At 55.7% G+C, this 25,969-nt stretch overlaps 1 protein-coding gene and 1 long non-coding RNA gene across 5 annotated transcripts in view; one reads left to right on the top strand and one right to left on the bottom strand.

The window, feature by feature from the left end:
• GNG7 (G protein subunit gamma 7) overlaps positions 1-25,969 on the top strand; it is a 101,460-nt gene that overhangs the window by 66,891 nt on the left and 8,600 nt on the right. The window contains exon 3 of the mRNA XM_036890646.2: positions 8,518-8,542. The gene's annotated coding sequence lies outside the window, so the exon portion shown is untranslated. The remainder of the gene's footprint in view (positions 1-8,517; positions 8,543-25,969) is intronic.
• On the bottom strand, positions 629-5,103 carry LOC118915168 (uncharacterized). Of its 4 annotated transcripts, none has more exons than XR_005025984.2 (4): positions 3,748-5,103; positions 2,916-3,053; positions 2,413-2,627; positions 629-1,687 (listed from the first exon to the last, which is right to left on the bottom strand). It is a non-coding gene; the product is annotated as an uncharacterized LOC118915168 (long non-coding RNA). The 4 variants fall into 4 exon arrangements; XR_008992969.1 differs by having other exon boundaries at positions 629-1,560; XR_005025986.2 differs by having other exon boundaries at positions 2,926-3,053.

The following is a 25,969-nucleotide window of genomic DNA, read 5'->3' as shown; positions in this document are numbered from 1 at the left end:
AGGTTGGCGACAGGGCCTGGGCAGGGCCTGGGTGGCCCCAGGGAGTCACTGACTGCCCAGCGTCCGCTCTCAAACTGAAAAGGTTCTGCCTCGCCCTGAACTATCACCGCGAGCTTTGTTGCTGGGGCTCCGCTGCACTCTCGGGAGCTGGACGCCCAGCATCAAAGGCCGTCTGGGCCGGGTGCCAGGGTCACGGGGCCAACGCGCCTCCGTGCTTACAGGCCAGGCTTTGCTCCTCGGGCTGCAGAGACTTATTGGAAGAAAGGCATGTCTGGAGTTGGCCTTGTCGCCCCTTGAGAGTGGACACCCCCATTTACCCAGTCTCAGGTCCTCTTCTTCCCCTCTGCCACAACCCTGCCCTTTGGTTTGGCTGCAGAGGGGCCCCCCTGAACCTCAGATCGTCCTCAAGCCCTCCCCCACATTTTCAACCACTCAAGTTCCTCTCCGTTCCCACCCCAGCCTCAGTCCGGTTCCCTGCCAGTTCCCAGCAGGTCTGTCGGAAGCCCCTCCTACCACCTGGTCTCCAGGCCTGCTTATCCACGAAGCACACGAGAGTGCTTTCATTTCTTTTAAAATCATAGGAAACCCATGAATGTAATAATCCAACCTGGACTGTATTCATCTTTACACCAATGTGGTCATAAAGTATGTTTGACTTTTTTTTATGGAGAAAGACCTCGAAAGTCATAATGAAGCCCCAGCTCACCACCTGGCAGACAAGGCCGGGCCTGCGCACACCCGCCTGGCTCTGGCCACCGCCCCTCCCCTCCGACCACCGCACCACGGCCTGAACTCCGGGTCCCACCGGCCCCTCCCCTCGGACCACCGCACCCCGGGGTCCCCACCAGCCCCGGCCCCACCCTCACTCTCTGGGCATGCACACTCTGCCTTAGGAAGCCTCCTTTATTTAACTCCTTTTGTTGAAAAAAATTGAGAGATGATTCACCTGCCATAAAATTCACTCATGTAAGGGGTGCAGTTTTGTTATATTTACAAGTCTGTGCAATTACAGCCACTAATCCCAGAATATTTTCACCCTTGAAAATAACTCTGCGCCCCATTCCTTCCTCCCCCAGCCCCAGCACCCATGAGCCCACGCTCTGTCTGGATCTGCCTGTTGGGGACGTGTCACAGGAATGGGGTCACACGCTGTGTGGCCTTCTGTGTCTGGTGTTTCTCACTGAGGACCCCGTGTGTTCAGGGCCCGGCCACATGTAGCGCGTGTCAGGGCCTCCCTCCCTCCTCACAGCCGAGCGATGTTCCCGTGCGTGGCTATACACCACATTTTATTTATCCATTCATGTGAATGTTTGCATGGTTTCTACCTTTGCCTGCCAGGGAGGATGCTGGTATGGACATTTTATTGTTTACTGCACACGTTTTACATAGACGTGTATGTTCATTTCTCCTGAGTAGATTCCTAGGGATAGAGCTGCCGGGTCAGATGGAAACTCTCCTTTCACCTTTTGAGGAGCTGCTGTTCAGTAACTCCAGGGCCTGCCATCCTTGCAGCTCAAGGTTCTGCAAACTGCAGCCAGGGGATCAAACCTGGCCCTCTGCCTATTGTTACAAGTGAAGTTTCATTGGCACGCAGAATACCCCTTGTGTCTTGTCTCTGGAGGCAACTGAGTTGTGTTCCAGTGGAGATCATGTGGGTTCACAAAACTGAAACAATTTGCTATCTGGCCTTTTACAGGAAAAAATTATGTTTACTATTTAGCACTTTATCACATGCTGTAATCATCTATTTGTGCATCTGAAGAATCCCTCCCTTCCCCCCACCTTTCCTGTGCACAAAAGCTCTCAGGGCAGGAATTTGATCTTTTATTCCTGTTTCCTACTATCATTAAATGTCTGGACCCCCCTCACCAGGGGCACTGAACCCTGGGCACCACCTTCCTGTGGGCGCTGGGCCTGCACTGGGGGTCCCGGGGGGGCCCGCCCCCGCCCTCTGCTGCCCAGTGGAGCCGCCTGCTCTCCAGCGGGCCCCGCCCAGCCCAGCCCCAGCACGTTCTCCGGCCTGGCTGGGGTGCAGCATCCATGTATTTCGAAGCCCCCCAAGGAGATTCTGAGGTTTGGGAATCCTGAGCTAACTGGCTCCTAATCCCAGGAGCTTGTCGTGTTTGGGTTTCGGTCCCAGAGGGAAGGAGACCAGCAGGCCGCCCCTCCCACCAGACAGCTTGGGTGTTCGGAGGCCTAGGAGCTGCAGGCAAATGCTCAGGGGTTTTAGGTACATTTTCCGTGTTTCCTCAAGTGCCCCAAGTCTGTGCGCCCTGGGGTGGGGGGACCCTTCTCTCTCCAGGTCCTCACTTGTCACAGCTCCAGCCAAATTTTTTTTTTTTATCAACCATTATTTTCCTGGTGAGGCCCTTAACAAATGACCACAAACTTGGTGGCTTAAAACAAACTTACTCTCTCAAGGTCTGGAGGCCAAAAGTCCGAAATCAGGGTGTGGGCAGGGCCTCACTTCCCCGAGAAGTTCCAGGGGAAGGTCCTTCCTGCTTCCTGCAGGTTCTGGGCACTGCCATGGTTTGTGGTGCCCCTCGGCTTGTGGCTGAGTCACGCCCAGCTCTGCCTCGTCTCCTGGGGCCCTCCCTATTTGTCTGAGTGTCACAGCTCCATTTTCTCTGTAAAGACACCAGTCACTGGATCGAAACTCTGTAAGTCCTGGATGACCCCATCCTGAGGTCCTTACATCCGCAAACACCTTCCTGCAGACACGGCCACATGCTGGGCTGGGGGTGGGGTAGATGTGAATATTTGAGGGGTACAATCAAATATTCAATTCAATACAACCAATAAATATTTGTTCAACTGAGAACTACCCATGCGTAAGTTGAACACAGGAGCGCCCCTCCGCAGAGCCATCATGCCCACTTTGTGGCCTCTTTTCCCTTCCTGCCCTCCCCACACACCGCACACCACCCTTGCTTCCTCGATTACTCGTTCTGCCACGTCTTAGTGCATGCAGTGCGTGCCTCTTCCTGTCTTTGTCCAGGAAAGCCCAGAGGGGCGGTAGGACTGCTCAGATCCTCAGCAGCTGCCTGGTAATGCTAGTGGGTGTATAAATGATCAGATTAGCAGGAGGTACACCTTCAATTTACACACAGTTGTGTGTCAGTTACATCTAGATACAAATAAATTCTTAAAAAGTAAGTTGAGGTCAACAGCTATGTTGAAAATTCCTACTTAAAATGAATGCACTGAGGGGATGCAAAGACATTAACTCAATAATCCTAGAGCTGTGGTTCTCAAGGGAACAGGGTGGGGGCAGTCCTGCCCCCAGGGGACACTGGGCAGCATCTGGGGACATCTGTAATTGTCACGACAGGGAGGGGGCCAGGGAGGCTTCTCGATCCCCCACAGTGCCCAGGACGGCCCCCCAGAGAACGACCTGGCCCCATGTCAGCAGTGCCGAGGCAGAGACCCTGTCATAGATGCTAAAAGTGAAGGTAGCTTTCAACCGAACAAAACAAGGTGTATTCATTGGTCATGTTGAAAACATGAGCCGTGGGCCTGTCTGCCTGGGCCGTGACGACTTGGAACCCAGCTGTTGGACTGGGGACGGGCCAGGGGCGGGGGGCAAGGCCCCTGCTCTGGGGTTTTATGGGACCTCGTCCCGGCTCTGATTTGAACTCTCCAGTCTACTGCAAAGGCCCGAGTGGGCGGAGGGAGCAAATGCTGGTTTCGTTCTGAGAAGTAGGATGCAAGGAAGCTTTAAGAGAAGTGCCCGAGGAAGGGGTTTACCTGCCTTCTCCCCAGAAAGCCGGTAAGTCGAAAGAGCTTCCGGTTTCTTTTACTCCCCCAGCGGCTTCCTTGCTGCCCTGGGCTACTTGCAGGCATTTCTGAAACTTTAAAAAAAAAGTAGATGAGCTATTTTTAAATCCTTCTAGGACAGGCCCTTGATGGCTGAACCGCTGAGCTGAGACCCAGGGGGACAGGGGCCCGGGCCAGGGCACCCAGAGGTGAAGGCGTGGGCGGGAACGGGGTCTCTCCTGGGCATGGAGGGGAGCCATGTGTGATCAGACCGTGCCCATGGTGGTGGAGGGAAGCAGAGCCAACGAGTCGGGGGTTCTGGGGTGTTCCTCCCTTCCATCTGACAGGTGAGCCCCGGCAGTTGGGGGGCCCTGGCTGGCCGGGTCTGCACGAGCAATCCTAGCGTCTTTCTCAGCAGTGCTGTGGAGAAGGAAGACCAAACCTGTGGCCCTTTCCAGACTCTGGCTTAGCATTACGTCCCCACCCCAGCCCTGTGGGACCTCAGTCCAGCCGCGGCCCCCACGGAGGCTCCAACATCCATACATCCATGAAACTAGGATAAATCGGGATGGGCCGGAGGATGCCAAGCCCTCCTCAGCCACAGCCCACCTCAGCCCCAGAGCCAAAGGCCTTCGGCCTTGACCCAGGCCAGTCGGCCCTTGACCCCGGCAGCCACCTCTCCTACCTGTAACAATTCAGACTCACGTCTCTGTGGTTGTACGTAGTATGTTATGTATTCCTCATTATTTTGATCTTCGTTGCCGTGGACTGACGCTCTGGGCACTGGGCTTGTCCCCAGTGACCTGCAGTGTGCTGCGCTGGGGCCCCCATGTCACAGGTGGGGCATTGAGGTTCAAAGAGCGAGTGGGCGTCCGGACAAACACCCAGAGCCAGGGCCGCACCCCCTCAGGATCCGCTCACTGACCCCCAGGCCAAAGAGACTGACTTCCCAACACCTCCGAGCAGATGCTGGCTGTCTGTCTTCTAGAACCTCGTAGAATCTTCCAGGATTCTTCCTTCTCACATAGATATTTCACCCAGCAGTCGGAGCCTGTACCGTTGCCCGTCTTCAAGAGAGAAAGTGAGGATGATGATTATTGTAAAGCTGACAATAACAACGTCAGAGTAGCAGTTGCCTCTAGGAGGAGGCCCTGGGAAGCCCGTGGGTCTGGATGCCTTCTAGGTCTTTGAGGGCGGCCTGGGCATGCGTGTAAAAGGCGTGGAGCTGCACGTGAACGGGCTGTACACCCTGCTGCACCCACGCTTCAAGAAAAGAGGAAAAGGCAGAGCTGCCGGGGTCCACGACGGAAAGCCCAGTCCTCAGGGCCGGCTGGGTGAGGGGGCGGTTGACCGAGTGCCCCCAGCTCTGTGTGGCCTTCCTGTGGCCTGTTTGAGAGCCAAGCTGGCCCTTGGATGGGGTTCCCGATACCTTTGAACCCAGGGTTGATACGCAGGAGTTTGTCCTCAGGAACAAAAGGAGAGGAATACACAGTTTCTGTGCGTGGCTATTCATTTCACACATACAGAGCTTTCCCTGGCACGGTTATTTAAAAGGAGCCAAGCAAAACAACCTAAACACCCAGTAATGGGCAATAGTGTACTGCCCAACATATGAAAATAATAATAATACTGATAATAACACACATCACGGTGCATGCAAAAGGCCACGTTGCCAAATGCGGTGCAGTGACCTGGCCGGGATCCCGGAGCAGGAGACAGATGCTCAGGGGGAGTCTGGGGGCATCCAGATGAAGCCTAGGGTTCAATTCTTAGTCATGCGCCAGTGTTTGAACATTCGTTTCGACAAGCTTTCAGCATCCGGAGAAGGCAGGGAAGGACATATAGGGATTCTCTGTCTTGTTTATGCCACCTTTCCATCAATCTAAAATCATGACAGAATGCAGTTTATTTTGGTTAAAAAGTCGGGTGTTGAAAGAGTTTGCAGTGGCGTGGGAAAATATCATTCCCCCCTGGAGGTACCGCTAAGCAAGGAGAAGGGGTAAAGGCGGGCAGTCCACCAGGATGCAGGGCCTGGGGCTGTGAAAGCGGGTGGGTGTGACTGCGCCTGGGCACACTCAGGGGTGGGACTGTGGGGGATTTTCTCTACACAATGGCCAGATTTTGTAAAGTGAGATTGTGAGCCTTTCACAGAAATAAGGGTGAGAAAAAATATCAATGTATCTACAGCTGATTCTCATTACTCGCAGTATTGTTCTCTAGCATCGCGCACCCCCTGAATCTGAATACTGAGGTGCTGCTGCCGGCAGAACGGCAGGGCAGGTACCTACCAGCCTCTGGTCCCAACCGATCAATACGTAGCCTTGGGTCACGTGTGTTTCTGTTTAGACTCCTGAGTTAATATTATCACTGATTCGATAACGCTGAACTCGCGGCAGCGGTGCTGTGACTCACGCTGGAGTGGAGTTCATCTAATGTGTGTTTTCTCTGTAAGCCACGTCATGGCCTTGTTGCTCTTCGTAACGCTAGCCACCTCCGCCTCTGTACACTCTGGGGCTGATTTAAACAGCAGAATTGCCCATCAAGAAACAGAAATGCAAAGAAGTGGCATTCCACATTGCAAAGGCCCCTGGTTCACAGTCTGAGCAGAAGCAAGAAGGCAGAGTGCCCGCGGGACGCATGCATGTCCGTGACTCGGATTTCTCGCCACTTCGCATGTGCCTAAGAATGACTGTGAAGAGCCCCTGAGTATTGATTTGGGGGTGACAAATCAAGTTTAGCAAGTAGGTGAATTCACAGTGGAATCCACACATACTGAGCACACCTGTGTCTAAGCCCTGCAGCCTCGTACCTGCAGGCCTGCTGTTCTGTCTCATCACGCTCAGCATGGACTTCCCAGAGGCCCATGGAGGCAGGGAGGAGAGGGTGACGTGAGGGGCCCCTTCGGCCCCCATCTCCCAGGCTGCCCAGCATCCCAGCCTGGCAGTGGTTCTGTCCTTCTGCCAGGCCTTGGCAGCCCACGGCTGACCTGCAGCAAAAGATGGGATGGGGTCCTCTGGCCTCACATACCTGCCCACCACAGGAGCTCTCCCCACCCACCCAGAGCCTTATTTCTGTGTGTGTGTGTGTGTGTGTGTGTCACCCCGCCCTCTATGCAAGGGGTCTCACTGGGGGATTCTGCCCTCCGGCAGCACTCAGCAATGTCTGGGGGGGCATTGGTGCACGCTCCTGGCATTGAGTGGTTGCCAGGCTGGCCCCCACAGAGAATGACCTGCCCGACCTGCCCCAGTGTCAGCGGTGCCTAGGGTTTAGAGAAAGCTACCCCAGCCACCTCCCTCCTGTGGCTGACACCCTGGAGCCTCCCGGAGCCTCTGCCGGGTCTCCCCTGCTGGGCTTCGGGGCAGGAGGTTTCCTCTCCACCTCAGGCCCTCTAGCCTCTGATACCGTCCCTCTGGGGCCCAGAGTGCTGAGAAAGGTTCCCATGGCCCCCAGCCCTGGCCCAGGAGTGACAGCTCCAGTGCGTCCCTTCAGGTAGGGGGAAAAACCCTGCTGGTTTGTGGAAAGAGCTCATGTGTGCAAAGGCAGAGGGATGGGCTCTCAGACACCACAGGGGACGTGGGAGCCCGGGGGAAACAGCCTCACCCGCAGGCGGGCCCCGGCTCAGGAAGTCCGGCCTGTGTTGGCCGGTGCAGTGCCTGCCGTTGACCTCCACAGGGCACGCCTGCAGCAGAATGAGCCCCGACTGGCCTTGCCGTAGAGCTTGGTGGGGGGGGGTCTAGCTGCTGGCGGTGGTTGGGCAGCTGTAGGGGTGCCCCTTGAGAGCACAGGCAAGGCCTCTGTCTGGCTGATGCGAACATGTAGACTTGCAGCAAAGCCTCTGTAGCCTGGAGCCTCCTCATGGGCAAATAGGCAGGGGCTGGCCGTGTAGACGGAGCTGGAGCTGGGCGAGGGGGCTACCACTCACTGTCCTCGAGGCCTTGGTGGGAATTAGGGCCAGGGTTCCTCCCCGAGTGGCACATTCTCAGGGCGGCTGATGCTGTGTGGAGAGTGGGATGTAGGCAGACGTTCCACCTTGGGGTCCCCCTGACAGCTGGATGCGGCAGTCCCCCTGGGGCCCTCATGCTGTGAGCATTGAGCGTCAGAGATGTGGGGTTTCCCGTGGGGTTGGGGGTCCTGTTCCCTGGGGAAACGGCAGCTCCAAAGTGCCCGAGCCCCCACCCCACCCCCTGGCTGACCTCGGGGACGTCCTTCCCTTCCTGCTGACCTCCTGGCCCTGGGCGGCCAGCCTCAGGCAACTCTCCTTCCTGCTCCCATATACCTGTCACTTCTCCTGCCCGAGGTTAATTGGTTTGCCTGAGTTCACGTTTTCCACCTCTCCCTGTTCGCCCTGGCACGTGGCTCCCATCAAAGCAGAAAAGCAGACATGGAAAAACACCCAGCATTACATTTCAAGGCCCGATTCCTGAATATTTTGTTTTTCTTGTGCTGGTATGTCCTGTCCGATGGACTGGGCCACGGCTTGGGTTCCCTGTGTTCCGACATGGAATAATACAAGTTCCAGAAAAAGCTTTACCCCCAACCCCTGCCTCCTCAAAGCAACACAGTTGCCTCTCCTGAATGGATCAGTTGTAAAGTGGGTCCTCTAGAATCCCCCGTGTCTGTGGGGGACACAGCTGGACACGGCTGTTTCCAACAACCGTGCCACATTTTTGACGACAGCCAAGTATTAGTCTGAGAAAAGCTGGAGATGGTTAAGTAAAAAATATTTAACTATGCTTTATTTCTCTCTTTCTTTTTAAACAGGTACTTCTTGGAAAAACTGAAAAAGGTATGTAGCATTTGATCTTACTTCATGAGTTTGGAATCTCTTGTTTTTTTTTTTAGAAAAAGGAACAAACAAGCCACAGTACTTCATAAGCACATGACAGCCTAGGAATTGTGTCACTGAGAACAGAGCTCTGGGCGCAGAGCCAGGAAACCTGAGTTCAAATCCCAGGCCCGCCTCTGAGCTGTCACATTTGGGCAGACTCCTTCCACCCCCTGCGGCGGAGGCAACATCCTCCAACTTGGCAGGAGTGTGGCGGAGGTTAAGCAAGGCTGTAGATGTGAGGACGCCCAGTGCCGGGCGTGGAAGTAGCTCTCTGCTGAACGTGGGTGGGACCCGGCGTCGCGGCCGAGCGGGTGACACGGGCGTGTCCAGGAAACATTCACGTCTCCTGCAGGTGACCCAGCCCGCCGGGTTCCGCCAGCGCTCTCGTTCCCGGCCCCTGCTCCCAGCCTCCTCTCCTCTCCTCTCAGTCCGACTGGCTCGAGGCTTGCCAGCGCTGCCGACCTTCCCAGAGGGCCAACTTTTGGTTTCATTGACTCTCCCTCTAGGCTCCTCTCACCTCTGTTTCGTTTCTGTCCGCCTGTTGTCATTTCCTTCCTCCTGCTGGCCCCAGGTTTCTCTCACGCCTCCCGTCCTAGTTCCTGACGGCACAAAGCCAGGGCCTGGATCTGAGATCTTTCTCCTTCCCCAACGCAGTCCTCTGGTTTCAGTGTCGATCCCATCCAGAAACAGCCTCACGGAAACAGGCAGGATATTGTCCGACCACAGATCTGGGCATCCAGTGGCGCTGCCAAGTGGGCATGTAAAACTAGCCGCCACTGGGTCCCCCAGGCTGCACATGTGGACAGGGCCCCTCAGAGTCCTCCAGGGCCACCATGCCTTTCCCTGGTACGGTCAGGGTGGGGACACTAGGAGTTCAATGAGGAGAGTGAAGGATCAAGGCTTTAAAAAGCCACACGCTTCAACAGATGTTTGCTCACCCGCGTTTGCTGCAGCAGGATTCACGACAGACAAAAGGTGGAGACTACCCGAGTGTCCATTGATGGGTGAATGAATAGCCACAGGAGTCCCCCCACACGCCAGAATATTACACAGCCAGGAAAAGGAGTGGAGCTGCACGTGGACGGGCCCTGAACACGGTGCTCAGTGAGATGCCAGACAGAAGGCCACCCGGTGTGACCCCATTCCTGTGACATGTCCCCAACAGGTGGACCCACAGACAGAACATGGGCTCATGGGTGCCGGGGGCTGGGGAGTGACTGCTCATGGGGATGGGGCCTCCATTTGGGGTGATGGAATGTTCTGGAACTAGCCAGCAGCAATGACTGCACAATAATGTGAATGTACTTAAAGCCACAGAATCGTACACTTAAAAATGGTTAAAATGGCCAATGTTATGTCACATATACTTTACCACAATTTGTAGAAGTTAATCATGTAATATACCCCAAAACCCACTGAACTGTATACTTCAAATGAGTGAATTATATGGTCTCCAAATTTATAGTTCAGTAAAGCTGTTTTTTAAAAAAGGAATGTAAGGGAAAAGGGGAGAAAACCGGTGCTGGGGAGTCTATGGGGCTGGGGGCAGAACCATGGTGAGGTAGTTTTCCTGGGTGTCCAGTGCTGCGTGGATACACCAAGGTGACCAGGGAGAGGCACTCCTAGATGCCAAGTGAGGGGTCAGGCAGAGAGGTGGGATCCCAGCTCCCACGTGGCCTGTGCCTCGGGAGGTGGTTGGCGAGCACAAGACAGCATCCCTGCTGTGTCAGGCGTGGGCCCTTCCGGTGCGAGCGAGCATGCCAGGCTCCTGCAGCGAGGGGTCGCAGGACCGATGGCGCGGAGGAGACAGGACGGCGGCCAGCCTGGTGTCTGACGAGGCAGGAAAGCCCCGGGCTTTTGGACAGCTCCGAGCAGTGGAGAAAGGGTCCGCAGTGGGCCAGGCAGTTTGCTGGAAAGCCCAGCAAACGAATGATGATGAATGGACTCCTTTGAGAACGGCTCTTCGACTGGGAATTCATTGACCGGCAAGCGCCGTCCCTCACTGGCGCAGTTCCTGCCTGGCCACACCTTGGGGGCTGTGGACGCCCCCGGCCAGGACCCAGCCTCCCTCCCGGCTCTGTCACTCTGTCACCTGCATGGCCTTGGGTTTGTCTCTCAGAGCAGGGCACATGGCCGTCCCTTCCTATAACCATCAGTTTAGTCAAGGGTTTTGGGATCAGGAGGCATTTTTATTTATTTTATGTTATTTTTACATTTTCTGTTTATATTGCCTTTATAGTCAAGTCTACTAATTTAGGAGCAGAAGGCCAGTTGACATGATGTTGTAGGATAACACGGGGGAAATCCCGGCAGGCCTCATCCAGCCGCATCCCCTTCCGTCTCCTCTGGGCCTGGGTCCTCTCTCTAGGCCGTGCTCTCTGCTGTAGCGGTTAGCAGCGCTGCGTAACAAATCTCCCCCACTCCACCCACTCGTTATCTCACAGTTGCTGTGTGGGTCAGGAGTCCAGGCGCAGCCTAACTGGGTCCTGTGCTCGGGGTCTCACCGGCCCCCACCCAGGTGTCAGCTGGGGTGCAGTCCCTCCAGGAGGCGCAGCCAGGAAGAATCTGCTCCTCAGCCCCCTCCGGGTGTTGGCAGCATTCATTTCCTTGCAGTTGTGAGACTGCACCTGGGGACCTGCTGCCTGTCAGCTGGAGGCTGCCATCGGCCCCCAGCTGTCTCCCCCAGCCCCCCGCCACGTGGGCCTCTTAAACACAGCTGCTCACTTCAGCAAGCCAGCAAGGAAGAGCTGGTAGGTGCTGCCCGAGACCCTCAGAAAGCCAGCACCCCAGCCCTGCAGAACCCCAGGGAGGACTCCACAGCATCACCTGGGTGCATTCTCCCCGCCTCTACGAGCCAGTTTCAGCCCAGGCCGGCTTCCCTAAGTCCTGCAGAGACTCCAGGAGTCAGGCCTCCAGCCCCAGGCAGCTACAGTTCCCCTTCCCAGCGGGAGCCACATGAGACCTGGGCACTCCTGGGCAGCCCGAGGCTTGGCCGCATTTCTGCACTAACAAGAAAAGGCATAATGGAATTTGGGTGGCCAAGAAAAGGGATGTCAGCCTGAGCAGAAGCAGATACTCGATCTCATTGTTAGAAATTCCATGTGGGTCATGGAAACCCCATCTTGGGGCAGAGGCCGCTGGGAAGCCGAGATTAACTCACTCCCGGGAGCGATTTCCTGCAGGTCCAGAGCTGACCCTGGTGCCTCTGCTGCCACCCGGGCACGGAGATCCCTCCTCCCCTGGTTCTGGGCTCAGTGCACCGTGGACCCTCAGCAGGGGTAGCTGCAGCTGCCCCATCTGGAAGCTTCCACAGGGGACACCAAGTTTCCATGCTTATAGCGTCACAGCGCCGATGGGGTCCTTGGGTCTGCATATACATCCCCAGATGAGAACGCAGCCCAGCAGCATCTTGGTCAAGGCCTCGAGGTAACCTCACAGGCCCAGACTTGCACGCTAGCCTACGATCGGCTCCCTGGCCCTACTGCTCGGTTTGGAGGTCAGGCCCTGGTGCCCAAGCAGGGGTTCCATCCAGATGTACCGCTGCTGCGGTAGTGCATGCAGAGCGCCCTGGCATTCAACCCCACCCCTCCTGTCTGCACTGGGAACCCCCCAGGGGTGTGCCCTGCCTCGGCACTGAGCATTCGTGTTGTGTGCCAGGAGCCGGTGCCTGGAGCTGGGCTCCCCACTGAGGCCCGAGGCAACCAAAACAGCATGCAGATTTCACGGGGGGAGTCTCCCCTTCAGCACTGCCCACATTCTGGGGGCCGGCCTGGGCACTGTGGGGGGTGAGCAGCACCCCAGGCCCCACCCACTCGATGCCAGGAGCACCACTCATCGTGACAACCACGGAGTGTCCCCTGGGGGACACATTCACCCCTGCTTGAGGCTCTGGCTCCCCACACCAGGCAAGTCTCTAAAACTGTTCAATTGATCACTTCGCTGGCTGGGCTTTGTTTTTATTTTAATGTGAAAAATGCTCCTAATTACAAGTAGCCCTCAGTAAGAGCCTTTCTGGGCCTGTTTTATCTCAGGACTTTCCAACAACGTCAGAGGCGGGGTGGGTGTCTATGGAGGTTTCTCAGAGGCTCGGGGACCACCGATCGTTGTCTATGGGATGCAGTGTTGAGCCTTCAACATGCTGAGCATAGTCCAGAGCCAGTGACCTGGGTGCAAGGTCCCCCCTCACGTCTGCAGAGCAAGTGGCCTCCGCTGTCCCTCCAGGCGTGGTCAGGTGCTCTGCTGCCAGCTGCCTGGTCCCGGAGTCCCCTGTCCTGGGAGAGACATTGGCCCTGGGGACAGAGTGAGTTTCTGGAAGCAGCCTCTTCAGCGAACACTTGCAATGTGGCTGCCCATTCCTTCCACGCAGGTGGCCCTCTGGTGCCCAGCTTCCTGGCCCTGGCCTTCAAAGATGTCCACATCCTAACCCCTGGAGCCTATAATGTGACATCTTCCATGCAAAAGGGACCCTGCAGAGGGGGTAGTCAAGGCCCCTAAGATGGGGGTGGCCCTGGGTTCCCAGGGTCCTCACAAGGCCCTATCCCCTATGAGAGGGGATAGGACGTCAGGGTCAGAGAGATGGAAAGGTGCTGCCCTGCAGGCTGTGCAGACAGAGGAAGGGGCCCCGAGCTGAGGCCATGGGGCCTCTAGATGCTGGAATAGGTGACACAGTTCTCCTGGGGCCCCTGGAGGAGCCGGCCCTACCTGCACCTCAATTTTAGCCCAGTGAGGCCCACTTCAGATTTCTAAGCCACAGAGCTATTCAGTCATAAATGTGTGTGGTTGTAATCCACCAAGTTGGTGGTTATTTGTGACAGACACAAGAAATGTGCCCAGTGCCCAAGGAAGGCCCAGGTCACTGCAGGTGCCCCAAGAAGGGGTTTGGTGCAGCCTGGTTGTGTGTGGACAGCGGACCAGGTTTCAGAGGTGGCACAGGGCTTTGCAGGATTTGTAGGAGTTTGTCTGGGCCCAGGTAGAGAAGGACCTGCTGTGGGAATGCCTGGATCTGTGTCCACCTCCCAAGCCCTTGTGCCTTTTGGCTCCTAAGCTGCAACCCTCACAGGCCCAGGGTGACGGCATTTCCTCGATGCCGGGAAGCCCAGAGCAGGAGTGCCATGAGCCACGGGCACACGCAGCATCCTGGCCGGGCTGCCTCCCAAGCTTGCAAAGTCTCACATGACTGCAGTCATCCTCCAGGGGCACAGAGAGAGCCTTTTCTTCTGCTGCCACATCAGCCGCATCGTCACCCTTCGTCACCGTGGGCCTCATTGTCTGCCTGCGCCCACAAGCCCGCTCATTCCAGGCTGCAGGCTCCCAGCGATGGCAGTGCCCACTTGCCCTGCAGCGCTCTTTCTCCCTAGCCTGTGGGCACCTCATTCACCCCCTTTTCCCTGGCCCTTTCTAAATATAGCTGCACGGGAACCAACTTAGCCTGCGCACAAAAGGACCGGGCTGACGGGGACAGTCACAAGACGCTGTTTTCCAGGGGGCGCGTGTGTTCCTGGGAAACGTCTGCCTGGCAGAATCCCTACTAGAGGTCCACGGCCCCCGCAGCCCTCCCAAAAGGTCATGGATGCACCAAGAGTCAGAGAAGGCCCTCGCATGGCTGCCCTTCCCCATGCCTGGCCCTGGTGACCAAGACCTTGGAGAAGCCTCAGGCCCTGGGGGAGGCCTGGGGCTTGGAGCCGAGGGCCGGCCCTGGAGGGACTTTGGAGGTGGGCGACAGACGGCGGTGCCAACTTGGTCCCTGTTTGCCAGGGTGGGGGGTGGTCAAAGAGATCTTACGTCTGCCTCATTTTGAAGTCCGGAGGGCAAGGCAGTGCCCGCGGCTTTCTGTGGATCTCTGGGTGAGCCTGCTGGTGGCTGAGGGGGTGAGACACATGGAGGCATGTGCCGCTCCCTCAACTTCCCGCCCCTAACACCCAGGGTGTGCCATCCACTGCTGTTTGCACGCTTCGGCTCAAGCAGGTCCCCCCATCTGCACTGCTGACATGAAGGCTGGGTCATTCTTTGTCGGGGGACTGTCCTGGGCACTGTAGGGGGTCGAGCAGCACCCCTACCCCCACCCACTCAATGACTGGTGCACCCCCAGTGTGATGCCCACAGGTGTCCCCACACGTGGCCCAGTGTCCTTGTTGCCCCTGGATGAGAGCAGGGACTAGAGTGCAGAGGTCCCCCGGAGGTGTGCAGGGCCATGGCCTCATGCACACACTAGGTGTGTCAGAAATGTACATTGGTCAAGGACGCAGCCATCCACAAAGCCCAGCTCCTCAGCCCGACAAGTGGGCAGCTTGTTCTAACAGACAGGACCTCGGGGCCTCCACTTCTCCCAAACCTGCAGCTCATTTTGTTTTGGTTTGGGATTTTTTTTCCTCTTTCAACATCACACGCTGTCTCCTCTTCTGAACACAGTGTACCCGGGAGCAGTCCTCCCTCGGCTAGGGAAGATACCGCGTTCTCAGCCACGTACTGTTTGTCCTCCTGTCCAGTCTGGCTGGAGGTTTGTGTTTTGGGGGGGAGTTTGTTTTCTTTCCTTCCTGCTTAATGACAGGCAGGGGTTGGGGGTCAGACTGCCGGGCCCTGGGAGGGAAGAATCCAGAAGCACGGTGAGCTATCAAGCTACCGGTACCAGAAGTTTTAAAGCAAAGCGAAGGCTGTTTCTGTGCTCTCTGAAGACAAGGAGTTGCTGCTGCCTGCCTGCCTCCCCATCTCCGCTCCCCTCCCCGCATGCTGCCAGAAAGCGTGAGCTCAGCTCTGCAACCCCAGGGGGACACAGGCTCCTGCTGCCAGCCGCTCCCCCGCCCTCTTCAAGGCCACCTTCCAGGGACTGTGACTCACCAGCCCGCCAGGCTGCACAGCCCGTGCGCCTCAGTGACGGGCCTGGGGAAGAGCGGACAGCCCTGCCGGGAAGCAGCCAACACACTCTCCAAGCTGGAGTTCACTGAGGCTGACTTCCTGTGCCAGCAGAAGACAGAATGCATGTGGCTTCCGTGTGCCAGTTTCCAGGAGCCACAGGGAGCGGTTTGGCCGGGAATGGACAAGCCATGGGAAACTCCTCTGGTCTGAATGCTCCGTCTGCATCTCAGGGCAGCCAAAAAGGGATACGGCAGAAATCAGCGTCCACACTCAGCAGTGAGTGGTGAGGGTCCAGCTGGAATTGTTGGACTGATGTCTAGCACGGAGACCCAGTTTAGTCTCACCACGACCTATGTATCAGCTAGCCCTGCTGTGTAACAAACTTGCAAGCTTAGCAGCTTACACCCACCCCCACGTGATGGCTCATGGTTCTGGAGTCAGAGGTGTGACCATGGCATGGTTGTCTTCTCTGTGCAGGGTCACACTAGGCCGAAGTCAAAAGGTCTCATCTGCAGCTTCAGGTCTTCCGAGCCAATTCCAGTTGTTCCAGAATTCTGTTCCTTGCAGCTGCAAAACCAGGGTCCCCATTCCCTTGCTGGCCGTCAGCTCCCAGTCTGCCCCCATTCCTCACCCTTGGCCCTCCTTCTGCAAAGCTAGCAACAGAGGATCTCCATGCATCAAATCCCTTTCGCGCATCAAATAGTTTCTCCCCTCCTGTTTAAGGAATCACCTGACTAGACCAGGCCCACCAAGGATAATCCCCTGTTCTTAAAGTCACCTGTGCCACATGCCAGGACCTTTGCCCAGAGCAATATCTCATCAGATTCTTGGGTCCTGCTCACACTCAAGGTGAGGGGATCATACAAGGTCATCGGGTCATCGTAGAGGGGTGTCTGCCCCACCTTATTTTGTCCCTCAAATGGGCGTGTAGCCCCTGGCGGAGCTCCTGCTGGGTTGCTGGCAGCTCATGCTGCTCCTGGGAGATGTGCCTCTCTGAGGCACAGAGTGGTCGGGTGGCAAGAGAGCTGGCTCCGGAACTTTCTACTACCTTCTACCACCACCAGCCCCTGTTTTCATGAGCTTGGGAATTCACATAGGGAATTCGTCAACTCGGAGAATGTCCCCCTTGAAGAAGAGTCAGCTTTGGTCTCTCTGAGGGGCCAGCCTCCCTTGCACACTGGCCCCAGGACTGTCATAAACGGGGCATGGAACTGACAACACAAACACCCAGCTGCCTCCCTCCAGCCTGGCCACGCCGTGTGCCTGGTGTCCACCCGTTGCAAGAAGCTTCTGGGCATCCTGACCTCATGGGGCACAGAAACCCCATTCCGTGTTCCCCCAGCCCAGACCTCAGACCTGACCTCCCTCCTCTGGGCCACGTGCATGGACGGGGAAGGGTCCTCAGCAGCCCCGGCTGCGCTGACTGCTGAGCCACCGGAACCGCCCGCCACTCCTCGAAGGCCCCTCTCGCCCTGCCGGGCACATTTTTCACATTCCTTTCCTTTTACGCAGCCCCACCGGCCAACTTTCAGAAGCCTCCACTGGAATCCCGCTCTTTCTTTTCTGGTAAGAAGACAGCGGGGCAGGGCGGCTCAGTGTGGGTTTGCCAGCCGTCCAGGAGGGGCACCGTCCCAGCTATGAGAGCTATGTGCGGAATTCAGAGGGATTGCCAGCATTTTTGTGTCTCGCTGTCATTGCTTCCTGGGCAGCTGGAAAACACCTCTGGGGGTGGAGCTGGGATCACAGGCCGAGGAGAGCGGCCGCATCAGCAGCCCTGGGTCTGCAGGGGACTCCAGCCCCCGCACCAGTGTCTGGGCAGCCTCCGTGTCTGCCCAGCTGAGGCACACCCGCCACGTGTGAGCTTTCCTGAATGTCCAGCAGGAGGCAGCGAGCTAGTCCACTTTCCCATCGGCCTCAGAGCCCCAGGGTCACTGCAGGGCCCAGCCCCAGCCTGCCGCCTGCATCCTGGCTTTGCACACCAGGGGCTTCGGGTGCCTACCTGCCATGCATCTCCCTGTGGGCAGTCCGAACACACAGTCACGCTAAGCATCTTGGCAAGACCCGGAGTCTGAATGACATCTTCGAGCTCCTACATCTGGGCCTGTCCTGCGGTCTTAACGCCTGTGACTCCATCTGACTCTCCAAGACAGAAACGGCTACGCTGCTGTAGAACACCAAGCCCATGTCACCAGGAGAAAGGGGACGGAAACACAAACCTGAGACGCCCTCCCAGGTCATCCTCGGGGTGCAGACAGCACCTTTAAGGGAAGGCACACGTGGGCAGCCCTGGCAGGCACTGGCAGAAAAAGCAGCTCTAGTCCTTGGGGGAAAAATCCTCAAAGAGCCCCAGCACCGCTTACAGAGCGCTGGACAGGAGGCACACAGCTGAGACCGCTGTTGCACCTCACTCAGGGCTCCCTCTGACCCTCGTGGCCAGACAGCTCCGCGCCCAGTGCCCCTTGACACCGGTGTTCAGGCATTCCGCAGCGTCTGCTGAAAGCGCGAACAGTGGCCAGCTCCTCCCCTGAGGAGAGGAGTGCTCTGAGGTTCTGAGGTGGCCCCCTGTGTCAGACCCTAGAACTGCAGACCATCAGTCCCGGGAGCAGCCTAGGTCTTTCTCCCAAAATCCTTTGCTAAACGAACCAGGGCCTTGGAGGATTGGAGGATGCGAAGCCCATGCCACCCCTGACCTCTGAGGCTTGCGAGGGGGACCAGCGAGGAGGGAGACAGGCAGTGTTGTGTTATGGCCAGGCTGCCCCGGGGTCGAGTCTCCAGGGAGCCCTTGGTGGGGCCTTGGACCCAGACCCCAGCCCAACCTTGGCCAGCACGTGGTCTTGGGAAGGTTATTAATGTACTTAGAGCCTCAGTCCCCGCATCCATGAAAATGGGCAACAGTGCCTTCATGATGCCTGACATCGTGGTCCTCACCCATAATAGGGACTGTGGGCACTATTTTTTTTTATTAAGATATCATTGATATACACACTTATGAAGGTTTCACATGAAAAACAATGTGGTTACTACATTCACCCATATTATCAAGTCCCCCTATACCCCGTGGCAGTCACTGTCCATCAGTGTACTAAGATGCCACAGAGTCACTACTTGTCTTCTCCGTGCTACACTGTCTTCCCTGGGTGGGCACTATTTTTTAATTCCATTTCTGCAGCTTGCTAGCTGGGTGACTGAAGAGATCACTGCTTCTCTCTGGGACTCAGTTTCCTTGTCTGCAAAGCAGAGCCAGAGCGGAGCAAAAACTCTCAGCCTGAGCCGTAACAGAAACCAGCGCGCCTCCAAGCCTTTGGGGTGACGGGTATGGTCGCAATCTTGGCTACGGTAATGGTCTCGCAGGCGTGTGCCTGTGTCAGAGGCCGCAAGTGGCGAGCTTTACCTGTGTGCATCTTACAGCTTACTGATATGTATATAGTACGAAGCTGTTGTAAAAGTTATAAGTTAGGAGTATGACAAATGGAAAGGAACCGGCTCTCTAGGTCTGAATTTTATGGATGAGAAAGCCCAGGCTTTGGGGGGAGCACTGGCCCCCCGCGCTCCATCATGCGCATCACACACACACAGACCAGCGTCCAAGTCTGTAAAAACAGGCAGTGATCCCTGGTCTACAAGCCAAAGACACGAATCTTATATTTTTGCTCCAAGAAGCCATTGATTGTTTTCATCTTCCACTTTAACTCTGATTAGGAAAACAAATAGCTTCTGTTTTAGTAACAGCAAGATAAGGTATTTTCTTTTCCTTTTCTTTTAAAAAATATTTGCTTTAACATGTTACTCTGTACACACAATGGGGTACAAAACTCACCCATGAAAAGGAGTAAAGTGCTGACACATACTGGAACCTGGATGAACTGTGGAAAACAAGTCAGATGCACTAGAGAGAGAGAAGCCAGCGAGGGAGGCCCGACAGAAGGCCACACACTGTGCGGATGCCCCTGGGGGGATGGCCCCGCAGTGGGCCTGGGGCTGCAGGGGGCTGCGTGGTGGCAGTGCCGGGAGGGGGCCGGCTGGCCTGAGAAGTCTCTGGGGACAGCTGGCCTTGGGCCCTGTCATTCTGGCAGCAGACGGAGATGCACATAGACATTTATTCAGATGCTAACCTCAATGTTCCTGCGTGTAAATTCACACAGTTCAGAGATGTTCCTAGCTAAACACCTGCAGATTCAGAGATCCAGCCGCCAAAACAGCACAGTAAAAAATAGTATCATATTCTATAGCATCTTACTGCGCTGATGGACAGTGACTGGAATGGGGTATGTGGGGGGAACTTGATAATAGGGGGAGTCTAGTAACCATAATGTTGTTCATGTAATTGTACATTAACGATACAAAAAAAAAATAGTATCATAACATTTTTAAGGCAGAAGCATAGAATACCAAGGCTTTTCCAGGGTTTCTCCCTTTGTATATATGTCCACGGGAACTTCTGAATTGTTCTATCGGGTCCCTCCCTCACCATTGTTTACTCTGTTTGCTCTTCCCTGGGCCTAGTGTTCCCTACCTTTCCTGTTGGGTCATCTTTCCCTAACATCCTTTTCCTTTTACCTTTAGCAAGGCAGGTCTGCTGGTGAGACGGTCTGTTTCTGTCTGTCTGAAAATGTGTGTATTGCACCTTAAAGCTTGAAGCTTATTTTCACCAGGTCTAGAATTTTCACTGGGACTGCCCACTTGTTAGTCTTTATTAAGGTACAGTTCACACTCAGTAAAATGACCAGATCTTAAGCATAGGGTGTGATGAACTTTGACAAACACACACACTTATGGACACCAGCACCTCAGTCGAGACATAGAACATTTCTCACATCTGTCTCCTGTGCCTGACAACAGATTCCTGAGAATCGCACACGTGGCTTTCTTACTGCACCATCACGCTCCGTGGTATGCATTGCCACGGTCTGTTTATCCGTTCTGTTGATGGGCATTTGGGTTGTTTCCAGTTTTTTTCTTTTATAAGTGAAGACATATGAACATCTTGTACAAGTCCTCTTGTGGTGACATGTTTTTGTTTATCTTGGGTGAATCCCTAGGAGTGGAATTGCTGGGTCATAGGTTCAGCATGCGTTTAGCCTTTCAAGAAACTGCTCATCCGTTTCCCAGAGTGGCTGTCCGGTGTGACACTCCAGTCAGTAATGTGTGAAATCGCCAGCATTTCCACACCTTCCCCCATGTTTGGTGTGATCAGTCTTTTTCATTTCTGCCATTTGAGTGGTTACAAAGCAGCTTCTCATGATGGCTTTCAGTTGTCTTTCCCTGATGACTACTCATTGAGCACATTTTCATGTACTTACTGGCCATTTTGCTGTCAGTTTTGAAGCCGTTTATCCTGCCTGAGGTTCTCGGATGCCCTGGATCTGTGGCTTGAAGCAGTCTTTTTTCATCATCAGTTCTGGAAAACTATCAGTCACTAGCTCTTCAGAGATTGCTTCTGCCCCACTCTGTCCCCTCCCTCCAGAATTCCCATCGCATCTGGATCACCTTTCTGCACCCTCTATACCTGGTACCCTCTCCTCTGTGGTCGCTTTCTCCTTGTGTCTCTGCACTTCCTTCCGAATCTTTTCCCTTGAACTGTCTTCCGATTCACCATCTTTCTCCCCTGTGTCTTTAATGCTTCTCTTTCTCCCATTGAGTTACATTTCAGATACTGGCACTTTCCACATGGTCACCGGGTCTCTTTTCTATAGTTTCCGATTCACTTGTAAAACTCCAGTCTCACCTATTTACCACCTTGAACAAAGGAACACAGTCGCCTTAAAGTCTCCCTCAGCTCCAGCGCGGGGAAGCCCCGTGAGTCTGTCTGCACTGCCGGTTACCTCCGCTGATGGTTGTTCACGTGGTCTTATCTCCTTGTGTGCCTGGTCATTTCTAATGGTGCGCTAGACACTGGGGTGCAGACTTGTTTGTAGCAGTACTTGGGAGCCCAAGATGATGGTGTTTTCTGCCAGAGAGGACTCATGTTTACTTCCACCCGGCATCCAGGGTCACCTCAATCCTGTATCAGGGACCGAGATTATCCTGAACTCAGCCGCAGTCACTTTCAGGGCCTGTCTACTTCCTGGGAACCCATGTGCTTAGAATGCAGCACTGGATGGTCCCATCCATACCTAGGAGGGGGGTGCTGAGCTCTCTGCCCTTAGAAGGCCCTAGATCTCATCCTCTGTGCCCCTAGCCTTGCAAATATCACTCAGCCTCTTAGCAAACCTTCCACCCCTGCAAAAAGTAACTCTAAAAGCCAGACTCCTGGGCTTCCCCGAGATGCCGGCTGGAAATTCTTCCTTATCTTAATAACCCTCTGGGGCCCTCAAGCAGATGCTTCTATATTCAGCCTAGCATTTTTAGCTGCCCTAAGCAGGAGTGTCCATCCTTATTAGCCTGCACCCATTGTGCAAGTCAGAATCTTCAGATAGAGATTTTTATCCAAACTCCAGGTGGCTTAGAAGGAGGCCATTAATGTAGATCGTCCTGATTTTGGAGCCACAGAATGGCAAACTGGGATCTGTTCTGAGCTTTTAAAACAACCCTCTTATTTTCTGGTTGGGAAACCAAGGCCCAGGTCACAACAGAACCGGATGTGAATCGAGGTCTCCCACTTGCAGACACGCACCAGTCCTACCTTCAGGCACTCGTTGGCCACCTTTGTGCCTTGGAACGAGGCCCCTAGAAATCACTCCACTTCTTCCCAAGACCTGAAAGTTCTGCAGATTCAGCAAGAGAGTTTTGCAACTCAGGGTCACCAGAGACTAAAAGCCTCTAATTGTGTCCAAAACTAGCTTGGAAGTGACTGGGGTGTGACTGAATCATGGACTCTTGGAGCTCATAGCAGAGCTCAAAAGAATCCAGTCTCTACTTTGTGGCTCAGAAGGCGAAGGGATTTGCATGCATTGAGTCAGACAACATGAAAACGGACCATCTGGGGGCTCTTGCTTTCTGGTCCTTGCACTCATTTCATCCATTTCTGTTTTAATGTGATCAACTGCGAACTCTGCCTGGTCTCCCGGGGCCAGGTGGCCTTGTGACCCCCCTGCCCCGCCCTGGCCCCTGGGCAGGTGAGGGGAGTGGCCATCTGGGCGCAGCAAGCCCTGTTCTTGCCCCACAGAGGGCAATTTCCCAACAGCTGCCCGCAAACCGGCCCTTCCACATTCGCTGGGTGCAGGATGTCCAGGTCTCCCTGTCTTCCGTTCCACCTGTTCAGCAGCTGTGTTTATATTTAGCAGTTGCCACAAGCCCCTCAAACTGGGCACTCTCCATGGCTATTGGGCTCTGGGCACCCCTGTTCCTTGGCTTGGGAACTCGGGGAGATGGAGGTTTGCCAGGCCTGGTGCAGAAAAGAAGTGGCGCTCCAAGCATTCCAGCAGAGCTCACCAGGGCTCAGAGACGGGCAGTAACTATCCCAGAGCCACACAGCTGGGGGATCCGTGCAGAACCCGGGTCTGCCCCTTCACCGTGGCTCTGCCCTCTGCCCGTCCCCCCGGGAGCCATGGCCTCTCCCTCCTCAGGTGTGTTGTCAGTTGAGTTCCAGGGGAATCCCTGGCCCTGTGTGACTTCTAACCAGAGAGTGTCGTTGGCTGCTAAGAAAACTCATCCCCCTTGTGCAACAAGCTTCTCTTTTAATTCATAGCCATTTCAGTTCCAAAAATGTGTTTGTGTTTTGCCTAAATGAGCCTCTTTTAATCACAGTTTCCTCTGATCAGAGAGTTTCATAAAGACCGTAGATTCTGCCCCCAGGGGATACTGGGCAAGGTCTGGGGACATCTGTAGCTTTCACAGCTGGGGGTGCCCCTGGCATAGAGCAGGTGGGGGACTAGGATACCGCCCAACCGCCCGCGGTGCCCAGGAGAGCCCCCTAGAGAATGACCCAGTCCCGGTGTGCACAGTGCTGGGGGAGACCCTGGCCAGTGGTGAGTCGAGCTTCCCCACGGTCGCCCACACACCTCTGGGATTCAACAGGCCTGAGCGTTCTGCCACCTTGCAGCTTTGCAGACGTGAGCCCTCTGCTTCTCCACTGATAACTGCCACCGATTTTGTCACACTTTGTCACTGGCATCTGTCCATCCATCCTCTCAGCAAGCATGGGTGCTAAGCCTCCTCTGCCCAGTGGGGTTCCTGGCAGCCTGGGGACAGTCCTGTGGGCAGGTGCCCTGGCTCTGTGAGGGGCTCGGCACTTAGGCTGGTGGCGGGACAGGCGTGGTTTAGGCCACACTTCCAGAGGGGCCAGTGGTGACAGCAGTCCCTTCTACACACACGAGCTGTGGGAGGGCTGGCGGGACCTGTGCGTGGCACAGCACAGGGCCAGTGTCAGTGTCCTGGCTTGATAGTGTCCCACGGTCACATAAGGTGTCACCGCTGGGGGATGCTAGATGGAGGCACATGGGACACTGTACTGTTTTGCCGCTGCCTGTGAGTCTGTCTGTGATTGTTCAAAATACAAAATAGTGCAGTGGCTTTGGGAACTAGAAAGTGTTTCACTTGTAAAGCTGCACGCGTGCCTGTCCCGGAAGCCAGCAGTCCCACGCCCAGGGATGTCCCTAAGAGAAAGGGAAACTTAGACTCCCGAGAAAGCCTGGGCACGAATGTGCACCGCAGCTCTATTCAGAATCGCCAAACACTGGAGTGTCACCCGTGTGGTGGATGGATCAGCAACCCATGGTCTGTCCCTGCGACAGAATGCCCCACAGCAGCGAAGAGGAACACGTGACCGACGGTCCCCGGCAAGGTGAACGGCAGAGGCATCGTGCTAAGTGAAAGAAGCCAGACTCTACCCGGACGGCTCCGTCTGTAGACTTTCCAGAGAAGGAACCCACGGTTCCGGAGCCCAGGGGCGGCAGAGACTGGCTGCAAAGCGACAACACAGGGCAGCGTCTCAGGGAGATCACGTTCTTCCGCCCCCCATCGTGGCCACGGTGTCGGCTGCAGGGCCGTCTGGGTCTGTGAACTCTCACGGACTGCATGCCCCGCACTCTGCCTCCATGAAGGGCGCCTCATTGAAGGAAAGTATGAGAACGGTCACTGGCAAAACGGCCTCGCTGAGGCCCCCTTTCTCCTTTTACCCACACGTCTTTCAATACGGTGGTAAACGATCCACACCCGCCCCTCCTGCACGTGTGCCTCCTGCGCGCGGCTCTTGGTCATGTAGCATCTGTAATGGCTGCACAGCGTCCCACCAGGGACCCATCCCATTGAATTAGCTGCTGTCCCATTGCAGAAATGTGGTTCATTCTAGTTCTTCGCTGTAACAACTACGGCAGTTGGAAACACCTTCTAAATCTATTTTTAAAAATTATTTTTAATTAAAAAAAATTTTTTTTTCTCCTTGGGATAAATGCCCAAGCGAGGGATTTGAGAGGGCAGCCTTGCAGCTCTCGATGTCCAGTTTTTGGGGCTGAGATGGATTTAGAAGGCCAGAGAGACGGCAGCGAGCATATCGCAGCCCTACCGTGCGGGCCCCGGCCTTCCTGTTATCGTCGGAGGGGGGGAGGCGGCTGCTCGCGGTGCTTCCGTCTTGCTTTCTTCCACCGCTAATGAGGCCGCGCTCTGATCCCTTTGTTTTTTACCAGTGAAGTTACTTCTTGTGTGACCCGCTTGGACGAGCCCTTTGCTCTGTATTCCAGCAGGACCCGGCCGAGGCGGAAGGGGTCAGCCCCCAGCGTATGTGTTCCCTGGGCTCTCCCCGGGTCAGCGGTCCTGGTCTGTAGCTTCATTAGTGTTGCTCGGGAAGTTCTACATATTTACCCGTGACCATGGCCATCGATCCCAGTTCATCCTATAGGCTCCAGTTGCTCGAACATAAGTTGTCTGTGATAGAGAATAAATGTTCCGTGCGGTTTTACCGGTTTGCATATGTTTTCCTTTTCCTCCCGCGGCTCCTCACCTGGAATCTCTTTGGCTGTGAAATACCAGGTCCGATCTTCCCCAGGGGTCTCACCCAAGGGTAGTTCTACCCCAGGGGACACTGGCCGCCATCAGGGGACATCTGTGCTTGCCACACTGGGGGTGCTCCCGGCACCGAGGGGTTGGGGCCCAGGAGTGCTGCTCAGCCCCGCGGTGCCCAGGACGGCCCCCCGCAGAATAGGACCCGACCCCAATGGCCTCAGCTGGGTGTGTCCCCCCCATTCTGCCTCCTCACAGCCCGCCACTGAGTAAGTGCCACCTCACCCCTCCCTCCTGGAGCTGCCCACCTCTCCCCCAGCTTCCCAAAGCCCTGGCGGGCTTCTGGGGCCTGCAGAGGCTCTGCTGGGCCCGGGCAGGTCCGGCCAGGTCGGGTGCGTGGTGCTGTCACGCGCCGCTTGCAGAGGACTGTTCCCCAGGCTGACTCAGCGCCTCTGCCTGCTCCGCTGGGGGAGCCCCGTCCCAGGGCCACAGCAGGTCCGTGAGTCAGTGACAGGCTGTGACATCAGCCGGAACGAGGGCTCGAGTCTGCTGCATGGGCTGTGGTGATGCAACCAATGTCTGGTCTGGGCATCTCAGCACGCACAGACCGGGTACACATGCACACACACACGTACACGCACCCTCACATGCACATAC

The sequence above is a fragment of the Manis pentadactyla genome, chromosome 12 (assembly GCF_030020395.1).
Source record: "Manis pentadactyla isolate mManPen7 chromosome 12, mManPen7.hap1, whole genome shotgun sequence".
Taxonomy (NCBI): Eukaryota; Metazoa; Chordata; class Mammalia; order Pholidota; family Manidae; genus Manis; species Manis pentadactyla.
This window is presented reverse-complemented; position numbering and strand designations above follow the sequence as displayed.